Source organism: Manis pentadactyla, chromosome 2, assembly GCF_030020395.1.
Source record: "Manis pentadactyla isolate mManPen7 chromosome 2, mManPen7.hap1, whole genome shotgun sequence".
In the NCBI taxonomy this organism is placed as follows: domain Eukaryota; kingdom Metazoa; phylum Chordata; class Mammalia; order Pholidota; family Manidae; genus Manis; species Manis pentadactyla.
In genome coordinates this window covers 182103259-182117541 of record NC_080020.1, presented here as the reverse complement: position 1 = coordinate 182117541, position 14283 = coordinate 182103259, and the positions used below count along the sequence as shown (strand labels likewise).

At 37.3% G+C, this 14283-nt stretch overlaps 1 protein-coding gene across 4 annotated transcripts in view; it reads left to right on the top strand.

Moving 5' to 3' along the window:
• The window catches only part of UGP2 (UDP-glucose pyrophosphorylase 2), a 55976-nt gene that overhangs the window by 2890 nt on the left and 38803 nt on the right, over positions 1–14283 (top strand). The gene's annotated exons all lie outside the window — the stretch shown is intronic.

Genomic DNA, 14283 nt, shown 5'->3' with positions numbered 1-14283 from the left:
AATTTAACATGATTGTGCTCCTGTTTGTTAGTTTTGTACTTCAAGTGTGAGCCCTTTGTATGTTTAATTCTGCTTCTGTTATAAGTGACAAACCTAAGTGCTAATGACTGAGCCGTTTCCACAGATCAATTTTCAAGTGTAAGGAGTGGGATTTTGTTACTGATTTTTTTTTGGCATTGGGCCAAATTGATCTTTTCAGTATTAGTTACTGATATTCTACTCATTGACACTTAGCTTGTACCACTTCACTGGGGAAAGATTGAACAAATACTAAGCCAACTGTTTCATATGTTGTCTCATTTAAGCTTCATAAGAGCCCTAAGAGGTAGTAAGTTATCCTAACCTTACAGCTGAGGAAATTTAGGTATCTTATCCAAAGTTCACAGTAAGTACTGAAATTCATATAGAAATGTGTCTAAAATCCTTGTCCTTTTCAATAGCTCTTGTTGCCTCTTACATTAAAAACTTACCTAAAGACTTGTTTCTCTAACTAGACTGTCAGTTCCCTGTGGGCAAAGATAACATTATATCCCTGGGGAAGATAGAGGGATATATCTTCAGGGGCAGATGCTCTGAAAGAATTTGTCACGGATGACAAATGAGAAACGGCATTTTCCATGTACTTTTTAGTAACTTAGCCTGCATTTTTGGTTGAAGTTTTTATATAATAACACCTCTTAGATTACATAAATATTGAGAAAAATAAAAGTATATGGATGTAGGTTTGAACTCTGTTACTAACAGGTGATCTTAGGTCCATAGCTTTTCTGAACCTCAGTTTCTACTTATATATAAACATTGGGTATTAAGACATACTCCACAGGGTTATTGAGAAGCTGAAATGAGGTGAATTATGTTGGGGAGAAAGAATTTTCTTCTGTCTTTCAAGGTTCTTCTAACAGTCAAATTAACGTGAAAGATGAACAGGAGAAAAGCCAAAGTATAATTATGTATATATGGAGGCCAGTAATGGAATTGAGACCCAAACAAATGACCAAGGCATGGAGCTTTTATATACTGGACATCTAATATGTGATTTTAGACAAACATAATCTGTGAGACATCAACAGCACAGAGGAAATTTAGGTTTGGGAGCTTCAGCTAGTAAGGAATTCTAAGTAGCATTTGGGCTGGGGTGGTAAATTGGTAAAAAGTATTCACAAGGTTTGTTTATATAGGCTTCTTTGGATTTGAATCCCCTGCCCTTGAGGATAAGGATGTCTCTTTACCACCAGGTGCAGGAAGGGCACCCTTCACATGGAGATTGGTATCCTCATTCAAGGCATGGGGGATAGAGGGAGATCAGAGAATCAATCCCTCCAGCATCTGCTGGTTCTCCAGTGATTTTAATCAAAAGTAATCAATATGTCATTGTGGAACATTTGGGGCAGTCTGCCTTGGTCCCTGTATGAGTCACATATCAGATGTTCAGCAAATTTTACCTTTTTTCCTTAAAATGAAGGTAACCCTTCACATAGGATTGCCACCATAAGTATAACCACATGTCATCAACAGAAACAAAGCAGGTATGACAGTTCCTTGTTTTCATATTCCATGTTTGGTGTTTAGGCCCCCAGCACTTGGGAGTTGATATGTTTAAAAAAAGTTACGGTGAGAATGAGGAAGCTTGAATTATGATGTGAATACAGGGTTGGTGATGGATTTTGTTTGTCCAGTCAGTGAAAGAATTTTTGAGTGCTTACAATGTGGAGTGCACTGTGTTGGGATTTCTTGTGTATCCCTTAGAGTGGGCACTTGAAATAAAGATCTGGGTGTTATAGCTGTGTGTTGTATACATGTGTTCTTGAATGTTGTGAAACTTGGGGTTGCTACACCTGGCTTGAAACTCTTCCTCCAGAACTAGGCAGTGAGCTGTATACGAAAGCTGGGCATCTCCCTTGTCAAGCACTTTGACCATAAGTTATTACATGGAAATGTTCAATTAATAATAATATTTAATGTTGATAGACAGGAGAGGTTTCAGTACATATTCCTTGACCAAAAGAAGGTTCGACTTTCTTTGGTCATCTCCCAAGTCTGTGTTCCTCAGGCACTTAAGATTCCTTCTCATCAGAAGACTTCGCTGGGTCCTGGGCCTAATTCCCTAGCTGGTGTGTTCTGCCTTCAGGTCACCTTCTGCTTGCTTGTGAAATTACTTCTGCATTTGCTAGTTCTCTCCAATGCAGGGTTTGTTGCAGAGCCGCCAGTTATTCTAAATAAATGTGAGTACTAGCTGAGTAAGAAGGACTCCTTGTCCCAGGTTGGAGATGTTAGGGGTCAACAGCAGCTGTGACTTTCTGCCAGGTTTTTCAATGGGTGCCATTTGGGATTTTGCTTTTTAAAAGTTCTGAAAGCTACAGGGTAATCTCCATACATGATTTGAAATTTATAAATGGTGCAGGGACTGTTGTCATCAGTTACTATTGTTATGTGCTTATACTGTGATATTAGAGGAACATTTAAAAAAACTTTTTAGTAGGCCATTATCTGTCTAAATTATATTAAAATGTCCCTTCATGTTCTTAAATTGAGGTACTTTCTTATATTTCAGGGGAAACCATTTGAGTACCTCTGTGTCACTTAAAAAATATTTGAGGCCTGTTAACTTTCCTATTTGTTGGAATTCTCTTTTTATGACCTTTTTGGTGATTCCTGTTTGGTAGATGGCAGCTAGCCCAGGAGATTAGCTAAGCTAATTATAACTGCAGGGGTCTCAGATGAATACAGGGATGAGAAGCATTCTGGGGCCTGGTTGTGGAGGTCAGGCCTTGGCCTGGTTCTTCTCAAATCCAAAGACCAAATTTAGCCTGTTGCTAATTGTTTAGATGAGTAGGATGCTTTTAGCCCAGGGGGATTGTGGCATGGATTTGAGGCAGTACTAGAGGTGGCAAAGCAATGACTAAAGCTCACTCCTAATTTTTTAAAGATGTGGCTTAGGATTCATTATACTGCTAGAGAGAGAGATTTAGTTAAATTCAAAGCCACAGATATAAATGGAAAATTAAAAGAAACTCAGAGTTGAACTGAGGAAAACTTTGACTGTTTTCCAACATGGACCTTATAATCTTTATGGTTAAATTGCCTTTGTTCCTGATAACTGGGTCTTTGTTCTAGTAAGACGGATGATTTTCATTTGTGAAGCTTACTGAGGAAAGAAGAAATTGACAAGAAATATTAGAGAAAGAAATATTGACTGGTATACTTCATGGAAGTGCCATTTTAATATTCTGAAGATAAATTGAAAAATAACTTTAAAAGGAAATTAAGATGTTAGTTTTGGACCGTAGCCGTTCTCTTGTAATTTTGTTCTGCAGAGACCATTCTCTGCGTATGCATATTTTTTCTCCATAGAAAATAGTCATATTTTATGACATGTAGCAAATTTTTTTAATTAAAATATTTGGATACTTAATTTTTGTGAGGAACATAAGTTGTCCTAATGAAAATGTTCTAGGTAAAAGAATAAATACTAACAATTCCCAGACAAGCAGAATAAATACTGAAAAGTATAAATACTGTAGTTTTCATCAAGTTGTTTTTGGTACTTTTCATGGAAATGCAAGTATTAGGAGTTTCCACAAACTCAAATATATCCATTATTGAGAAGTTAATGTAAACAAATATTTGAAAATCAAACTCAGGATTATGCGTAAAAAATGAATATTTAGAGTTGACTGTACTTTCTGTAAAGCTGTTCCTCTTGATATCCATAATTTATGCTATTGGAGAAAATCCTAGCAATATTAGCATAAAACTGCTGAGGGCTTGAGATATAGTGAATGTTTAAATATGATTCACTTTCTACTCTTTTGGTTGCTTTAGAAGCTGGAGTTTTTCTAAAAGCTGCTGTCCTTTTGACACAGCCTACATTTTCTTTTCTGAAATACCATATATAGAACTTGGTGTAATAGTGTTTGAATTGTGGACATCTTGGTCTTGGGTAGTTTGATGGACTGTTCGAGGCACAGTGACAATTATTTGAAACCATGTCTTACATCTCTAAAATTCTACCACCTGGCATGCATCTTTCTATTAATAACTTATTGAATTATCTGAAAGTTGGCTTGCTAAGCTATCAAAGAAAAATTAAACTTTATTTTACATGTGTTTTGATTGGGATACTACTACATTTGAAAACTTCCCTAGTTCTCTTAATTGGTAATGAAAGCATCCCCTTCAAAATGTTGCGAGGTAATCGTCTAGGGCACAAATACTGCCTCTGCCAACAGACCCATTGTTTATTTTTCTCAGTCATTGCCAAATGAAATCAACTGTGCCCCCAAACCATTTTGACTATTAAGGATTGTTTCTGAGAACCACAGAGAAATTGGCTGTGCTGTCTTAGTTACCTTACATAAACAACAAAATGTTTTATTTTCTGGAACATTTCTAGGTATTTGTTAGTTTTTCCTGTGTGAATCAAGAGAGTTCCCTGTTTTTCTGTGATTTCACTTGTATCTTTAAAAAAAAAAAATTCAACATATTCATGTACATGAAATAGTTGTATTATGCTTAATCTGTTTTTAATTGTTAGTAACCAAATTGTGAAAAATACTATTCTAGGGGGCATTACCTTTAGCAATAGCTCCACATGCTCCTTGGCCATGAACACCAGCAGGTAACTGGAATTGTGTTTTCCTCTAGTTGCTGCCCTGGCAAAGGCTGATGTAATGTTTCATTGATATTATTAATAACCCAGTCTAGAATTTTTAAACTTCCAAAAACTGCAGGAAAACAGAGTAACATAGTACTATGCACTGTTTGGGGTTCATTTATACCAATGATAAAAAAAAAATGTTAGCTTTGGTAATAAAATATTTGTAAAGTGCATAAAAACTTTGTTCGATTTTTCATTGCCCAGAAAATTAATACAGAAGAAAAAGTTGAAGCACATAAGAGAATGCTTTTCCTGGAATATAGTTTTAATCTCGCATAATAACCCCACATAATAGACACAGTTGAGTTTTGCTGGTTTTCACTCAGATTTGGTGTTGTACACTTGGAGGTGGTAAACCTTATGAATGTTCTGTATCCAAGTAAGGGGAGATCTTCCTCCAGGAAGGAGAAGCAGGGCACCAGCTGTTTGGATTCCAGCTCAGCACTGCCCCTATGTCCTTAGGCAAGTCAGCAACTCTGGGCCCCTGTTTCATCTCCAAGATAAGAGAATTGGACTCACTGACCTTAGAGCCTTTCCAAGCTTAAACGTTTTATCTAAATGCACATATATCAAATTACAGGGCAGGCCTGCCAAATCCTTTCTCAGTTCTTGATGATGATTTTATGTTGTATCCCTTTTCTCTCCTCAGTAAATGAGTGTGATAGGCTCCTTGGCTTGCCTTATTTCTTAGCATCTGTTAAACTTAATGCAAAGTGATATTATTTAACTAGTTGACACATCTCTTCAGATTTCTGTTTCCCAGAAGTGATATTTTCTGGTTGTTCTTTTTCCTTTTTCTTGAAATTTTAAGAGCTACTGTGCTACATGAGAGCAAGGTTAATCTTAATTACTAATGAGAAGCCTGGTTTATATGTGAATTCTAACAGTTAAAATAATATTTTTTAAGTAAGCAATGCATGATTAGCACAAATCTTGATTAGCAAGTAGCTCTTCATATTCAGTACTGGATTAGTTCTCAAAAGCCTGGTACCTTTTTATTTCTGTTATCAAAAAGCATTTATTAAGCATTCATATGTATGTAAAACTGAGTCATTAAAAAATCTATGCAAATGTAAACAGTCATGATAAAACTATAATAACATCAACTTTAATACTAAAAGATAGTATAAAATTGATCATATAATACCAACGAATTGATTTTTCTTATATGAGTGACATGGACTATTTTTTTCCACATTTTTTCCCTAAATTAAGCTAAATCTAAATATATAAATTGCCCGATTTTGTTTAACCTCTAAAGTTAGTGGAAAAAAAATTATACTGACATTTATACAAGATAATAAAAATGGAAAAGAAATTTAGAGGTCATTTTGCCTAGATTGCCTACCAGTTTGGAATTTCTTTGATCACATCCCTGATACCTGACTGATAATCAGCCTCTGCTTGAGAAGCTATAGGGTCTTAAGTACTCAAGACAGTCCATACTTTTCTTAGCCCTGCTTCCCCATGACAGAAATACTGGCTTTTTAGCACTTTCTGCTTGGCCTTATCAGGCACTATCCCACTAGGCTGGCTTCTACGAATACCCAGTACATAGATGTGTCATGAGAGGCTCTTATTCATTTATTTAATAGACATTACTTGGGTATTTACTATGTCTGAAACTCTGTGTTAGGTGGTGGGAGTACAGTGGTAAACAAAATAGACATGATCCATTCTTACAGAGATCATAATCTGTTGGGTAAAATAGACACTGAATACATTTTTTTTAATGTTATAAAGAAGAGTTTCAAGGGTCTACCATGTGAGTATGTAATGAACAACTTGCTTAGTTTAGAAAGACTTCTAGGAGGAGATTCCATTTAAACTGAACTGACAAATGATAAAATAAGAGGTTGATCAAGCCACTAATATGACAGTTTAAGTCTGGATCTCCAGTTTGTTTTTTTAAATGCATCATCAGGTGCCTATACTGTGCCAGGTGCTGAAGCAGGTGTTGGGGGGAAAAAAGTTGAATAACTTAAGATGCCTTGTGCCTTTAAAGAGCTGCAGGCAGTCATCTAAGTAAAGAAAGTTTTGGGGGTATTTGGTATAGCACAGAGGAAGGAGTGATTAAAACCTTGGCATAGCAGTGTTGTAGAAAGGAAGCCTCTTTGAATGCTCAGAATCTAACACTAGGAACACCACCTCCTAAACAGCAGAAGCTAGTCAAGTCATAGAGTTTGAACTTTGGGAGGCTTAGTGATCAAGGAGGTTTCCTGGAGGTTGGGATGATTCTCATAATTTTGGAATTTACACTGGACTACTAATTTCTAATTTTTTCTTCTTATTTCTTCCTCCCCTCCTCAAAAAAGTATTGAATGACACTTGAGATATGTGTTTTGGAACAATCTTATTTAAAATGGGACGCTTTAAATTTCCTGAAGCAGAAAAATAGCAACTCAGTTGGCTTAAAAAAATGAGGGACTAGAATCTCGTGAATCTTGAAATAGGATGTTCCGGGGTAGGTTAAATCAGTACAAAGACTGCATCAGTCTTTCCTTTCTTGTGTTCTGCTTTCTTAAGCATATCTGTCTCATTCTTGGGTCAGCTTCCTTCAAAGTTGCCAAATGACAGAAGAAACTGGAGGTGAGGGGGTGGACCCACACTTATTATGTCCAGGAGTGGAAAAGGTTGTATTGCTTCCCATGTCTCATTTTTCAGTGAGGAGCACATTTCTCCAAAGTCCTTTGGCAGACTATACCCTTGTGGCTCACTGGCCAGAACCATAATTATGTTTTATGCATAAACCAATCACTGGAAAGGCTTTAGACAATTCTGGGCCTGGTGCCATCTCCGAGTCACATGGCCTTGGGGCAGAGAACAGGTGACAGAATAGCACTGGGGTAGGGAGAATGATTTGCATGGCTCTTACAAGCATATTACGATAAGTGGAGTATAATCTGTATCTGAGCTATTCAAGGCAATACTGGCAGCATTTATTAGAAATGCTCTCTCCATTCGGGACCCACTAAGTCAGAATCTCTGAGAGCTTGCCCAGGAATCTGTGTTTTAACAAGCTGCCAAGATGATTTGTATGCACATTAAAGTTTTAGAGGCACTATTGAAATGTCATAAACGGAGTAGGAAATTATAGCCTTTAGACATTTTGTTTTAGCACTTTTATCATCCCTGGCTATTCAAAAGGTACTTCAATTTTGCTTTTAAGACATGCCTGGCTAAGAAATTTGTATTATTGCCCATCAAATGAAAATACCATGAAAAGAGGGAGAGAAGTGGTATGATAGGGGTTGCAGCTTAAGGGGTCCTGTCCACTCCACTTGGTAGCACCAGATTAGAGTGACAGGTGGGCCAACTAGTTAGAAAGCTGCTGTTGTCATGACCAGGAGAGTGAAAATGAGAGGGAAATTAAGGTAACAGTGGGAGAAGAAGGCAATGAATGGAATTGTAATTTATTGGATTGGATGTAATGTTAGGAGAAAGGAGGGAAGAGCTGTGACTGTGTGTGAGATTTTCAGATCACCTAGTAGTGACTAGGAGAATGTTAGTTAATGCTACAAGGAACAGGGAGGGCAGGGAGATGAATTTAGTTTGGATGATTTGGACATGCTGAGTCTGAGGTAGCCAGCTGAGTGTCCAGAGGCAAAAGTTCTAGAAAGCTGAAGGGAATGTGAGCCTGGAGCTTAGGAAAAAAGAACGGAATGAGAGGCACATATTTGGGAGTTATCAGTAAGGAGACTGGTAAGGGAATAATTGAGGGGAGAAATGGTCTGGGGACAGAATATTAAGAAACCCAGGGAGGAGGAGGAGGAGAAAGAGGAGCCAGTTATGGAAACTGAGGTCTGGTCAGAGAAGAAGCAGAAGATAGAGGGTAATATTGGGTAACAATCCAAAGAAGAATAGCTTTTCTAGAAGGAGTATTCACATTCACAAATAACTGAGTTTCAAAGACTGCCGTGAAACCCAGAAGAGGATGGTTCGCTTTAATTGGTCATAAATCTAGTCAGTATATGTTCTCAAATTTATTCATGTTTATTTCCAGTTGTCACTACATTCTTGAAGTTTTATACTTACAGTAGTCACCCCTTATCCATGGTTTCACTTCCCACAGTTCAGTTGCCCGCAGTCAGCTGTGGTCCAGAAGCAGAAGACTCTACTTCTGATGTAGTAACCTAACAAAGCCTATGTCATTTACCTACTTCATCTCATCACGTAGGTATTTTATTCATCACAAGAAGAATTATTAGTACAGTACAATAAGATACTTCGGGGGAGAGATACCACATTCACATAACTTTTATTATGGTATAATTCTATTTTATTCGTTATCATTAATCTTTTACTGTGCCTAATTTACAAATTAAACTTTATCACAGGTACGTATGTATGTATAGGAAAAAAACATAGTATATACAGGGTTCGGTACTATCTGTGATTTTAAGCATCCACTGGGGTTCTTTCTTGGCACGCATTCCCCATGGATAAGGGGGGCTTACTGAACTTGGATCACAAGTCACTTCCTGGTATAAGATTAAGTGAACTCTCCAGTTCTCTGACTGTGGGTACCTCCCAGGGTGGGTTTCAAAGAAGGCTGGGACTGATCAGATCTGTCTAATGAGTGGTGGGAGGTGGCCTGGGGAGGGCTCCTCCCCACTTTGTTGCATTTGGAGTAGTTCTTTCTGCAGTCTTCCCAGGGCCTGTGCATTGTGAAGCTTGCTTTCTACTATAGTATGTGAAGTTGTTTGTGCTAGTATCAGGATGTCAGGGTAGGGCATTGTGTATGCTTCTTGAAATGAAATACCTGAACTAAAAAACAAAAACAATCACTTGGTAGATTGAATGTCTCTTAACCTCTTGATTCTATTGCTTTCCTCCTTGTCCCCCCTTTTTTTGGCTCCATTTGGATAGGGGAAAGTCCATGATGTTGAAATTTAGTTCTTGTGAACAAGGAAGAATTAGGAAATTGAGGTGGGATTAAAACTAAAAAAAAAAAAAAATTACTGCCTGTTCTACCCCAAATCAACTAAATTGCAATTAAGTCAATGTATGCACTTCTCGTAAAGCCCAGTTTTTATATGGTGGGGAGTTTCCTGTCTGTTCCATTGGCTATAAGAAGACATTCTGATAGAAGTGTTTTTGGAGCAGAGTGTTATTTAAATATTTTGTGCCAAGGATTAAGGAGAGCCAGACTAGGAGGAAAAAATGAGCAGGATATTTCCACCTGACTGTGGTGGGAGGGGGCCCAGAATAAATTGACTTTCCTTCTGGGTTCCAATTAGCCTGTTCTGTGACCTTAGATAAGTCATTTAACTATTTCAACCTCCATTTCCTCATCTGTAAAATATTGAGGGTAGATTAAATGCTCTCTCTCATCTCTAAAAATGTTTTGATTTATGACTGAGGTATGAAATGTTTGATTCCTAAAGGCAAGGAGGATCAAATCTCTATTGCTAGGAAGTGAGGAGGGACGAAACATTTTAGGGGGTTAGAAATCTTGCATTATTCAGGGGATTCTTTAATTGACCTATTGTTAGAAATAATGGCTGCCTCTGCCAGAAGTGTAACCTGTGAATGTTAAGTCCAAAAACATGTCTAAGGTCTGTACTTCTTTTCCTACCAGAGATTCCAGGCCTGCCTTAAAAACTTCAGGATGGATTAGGAGGTCACTGCAAAGGAAAATGGTTCCTACTTCTGTGGTTCCCGGTCTGTGTGAGGTGCTTGACAGACATTGATTAGGCACACTTCCTTATTCTTTCTTCTTGAATATTCTTTGTTCCTTAAAAGCCCTTCCTTATTCTGTAATAAAGTACAGAACTTCATCCAGCACTTTGCTCAGAGAAAGGAAACAGCAATGGAATGGTGTGGAAGAGGTTGTTGTAAGGTTCTTTTGTTGTGTAAGCTTTTCATATTTGTCAAGGGAGTAGAAGGAATACAAATTGTTCTTCACTTTCATTTGATGCTATATCAAATTAATGAGAAGATCAAAGGTTAGGGATATTTGTCACAACTCAAGTTTAAATCTATGGGGTTTTTTTTCTTGAATCTGTGTCTGAAGGTTGGACTTGCTGCAGTTGGCAAAGATCGCATGTATTAAATGTGAGTCTTTCAGCCATCCTTTCTAGGCTTGGCTTGGTAGGGAGTATAGTGACATGGGTTCTGTGCATTTTGACCTTAAATCATGTACATTAAGAGGCTATTCTGCAGAGGGCATCTCTATAAATTTTTTTTTTTAACTATTCTCATGTAGACAGATCTCCAACATGGCAATAAGTACATACCTGTTGATAACCACCCTAAATGTAAATGGTCTGAATGCACCAATCAAAAGACATAGAGTCACTGAATGGATTAAAAAACAAGACCTGTCTATATGCTGCCTACAGGAGGCTCACTTCAAACCCAAAGACATACACAGACTGAAAGTAAAGGGATGGAAAAAGATATTTCATGCAACTAACAGGGAGAAAAAAGCAGGAGTTGCAGTACTTGTATCAGACAAAATAGACTTCAAAACAAAGAAAGTCACAAGAGACAAAGAAGTATATTACATAATGATAAAAGGGTCAGTCCAACAAGAGGATATAACTATTATAAATATCTATGCACCCAACACAGGATCACCTACATATCTGAAACAAATACTAACAGAATTAAAGGGGGAAATAGAATGCAATGTATTCATTTTAGGAGACTTCAACACACCACTCACTCCAAAGGACAGATAAAGCAGACAGAAAATAAGTAAAGAGACAGAGGCACCGAACAACGTTTTAGAACAGATGGGCCCAACAGACATCTACAGAACACTCCATCCAAAAGTAACAGGATACACATTCTTCTCAAGTGCACACAGAATATTTTCAAGAATAGATCATATGCTAGGCCACAAAAAGAGCCTCAGTAACTTAAAAAAGATTGAAATTGTACCAACCAGCTTCTCAGATCACAAAGGTATGAAAGTAGAAATAAATTAGACAAAGAAAAAGCCCACAAACACATGGAGGCTTAATAACATGCTCCTAAATAATCGATGGATCAATGACCAAATAAAAACATATCAAGCAGCAATATATGCAGACAAATGACAACAATAATTCAACAACACAAAATCTGTGGGACTCAGTGAAGGCCATGCTAAGAGGGAAATATATTGCAATACTGGCCTACCTCAGGAAAGAACAATCCCAAAAGAACAGTTTAAACTCACAATTAATGAAACTAGAAAAGGAAGAACAAATGAGGCCCAAAGGCACAAGAAGGGGGGACATAATAAAGATTAAAGCAGAAATAAATAAAATTGAGAAGAAAAAACAATAGAAAGAATCAATGAAAGCAGGAGCTGGTTCTTCGAGAAAATAAACTAAATAGATAAACCCCTAGCCAGACTAGTCAAGAAAAAAAGAGAGTCTATACACATAAACAGAATAAGAAATGAGAAAGGAAAAATCACCACAGACACAACAAATACAAAGAATTATGAGAGAATAGTATGAAAAATTATATGGTAACAAACTGGATAACCTAGAAGAAATGGACAACTTTCTAGAAAAATACAACCTTCCAAAGCTGACACAAGAAGAAACAGAAAGTCTGAATAGACCAATTACCAGCAAAGAAATTGAACTGGTAATCAAAAAACTACCTAAGAACAAAATGCCTGGACCTGATGGTTTCACTGCTGAATTTTATCAAACATTTAGTGAAGACTTAATACCCATCCTCCTTAAAGTTTTCCAAAAAGTAGAAGAGGAGGGAATTCTCCCAAACTCATTCTACGAGGCCAACACCACGCTTAATACCAAAACCAGGCAAAGACACCACAAAAAAAGAAAATTACAGACCAATATCCGTGATGAACATAGATGCAAAAATACTCAACAAAATATTAGCAAACTGAATTCAAAAATACATCAAAAATATCATCCATGTGGGATTCATCCCAGCGATGCAAGGATGGTACAACATTTGAAAATCCATCAACATCATCCACTACATCAACAAAAAGGACCAAAACCACATGATGATCTCCATAGATGCTAAAAAAGCATTTGACAAAGTTCAACATCCATTCATGATAAAAACTCTCAACAAAATGGGTATAGAGGGCAAGTACCTCAACATAATAAAGGCCATATATGACAGACCCACAGCCAACATTATACTTAACAGTGAGAAGCTGAAAGCTTTTCCTTTAAGATCAGGAACAAGACAGGGATGCCCACTCTCCCCACTTTTATTCAACATGGTTCTGGAGGTCCTAGCCACAGCAATCAGACAACACAAAGAAATAAAAGGCATCCAGATTGGCAAGGAAGAAGTAAAACTATCCCTTTTTGCAGATGACATTATATTGTACATAAAAAACCCTAAAGAATCCATTCCAAAACTACTAGATCTACTACCTGAGTTCAGCAAAGTTGTGGGATACAAAATTAAAACAGAAATCTGTTGCATTCCTATATACTAATGATGAACTAGCAGAAAGCGAAATCAGGACAACAATTCCATTCACAATTGCATCAAAAAGAATAAAATACCTAGGAATAAACCTAACCTAGGAAGTGAAAGACCTATACCCTGAAAACTATGGGACACTCTTAAAGAGGTCAGTAATAAATGGAAATTCATCCCATGCTCTTGGCTAGGAAGAATTAATATTGTCAAAATGGCCATCCTGCCTAAAATAATCTACAGATTCAATGCAACCCCTATCAAAATACCTACAGCATTCTTCAGTGAACTAGAGCAAATAGTTCTAAAATTCATATGGAACCACAAAAGACCCCGAATAGCCAAAGCAATCCTGAGAAGGAAGACTAAAGCAGGGGGAATTACGCTCCCTGACTTCAAGCTCTACTACAAAGCCACAGTAATCAAGACAATTTGGTACTGGCACAAGAACAGACCCATAGACCAGTGGAAAAGACTAGGGAGTCCAGATATAAACCCAACCATATATGGCCAATTCATATATGATAAAGGAGCCATGGATATACAGTGGGGAAATGACAGCCTCTTCAACAGCTGGTCTTGGCAAAACTGGACAGCTACATGTAAGAGAATGAAACGGGATTATTGTCTAACCCCGTACACAAAAGTAAATTCAAAATGGATCAAAGACCTGAATGTAAGTCATGAAACCATAAAACTCTTAGAAAAAAATACAGGGAAAAATCTCTTGGACAAAAACATGAGCAACTTCTTCATGAAAATATCTCCCCGGGCACGGGAAACAAAAGCAAAAATGAACAAGTCTAACTATATCAAACTGAAAAGCCTCTATACAGCAAAGGATGACATCAGTAGAACAAAAAGACATCCTACAGTATGGGAGAATATATTAAAAAATGACAGATCTGATAAAGGGTTGACATACAAGATATATAAAGAGCTCACACACCTCAACAAACAAAAAGAAATAATCCAATAAAAAAATGGGCACAGGATCTGAACAGACACTTCTCCAAAGAAGAAATTCAGATGGCCAACAGACACATGAAAAGATGCTCCACATCGCTAGTCATCAGGGAAATGCAAATTAAAACCACAATGAGATATTACCTCACACCAGTTAGGATGGCCACCATTCAAAAGACAAACAACAACAAATGTTAGTGAGGATGTGGAGAAAGGGGAACCCTCCTACACTGCTGGTGGGAATGTAA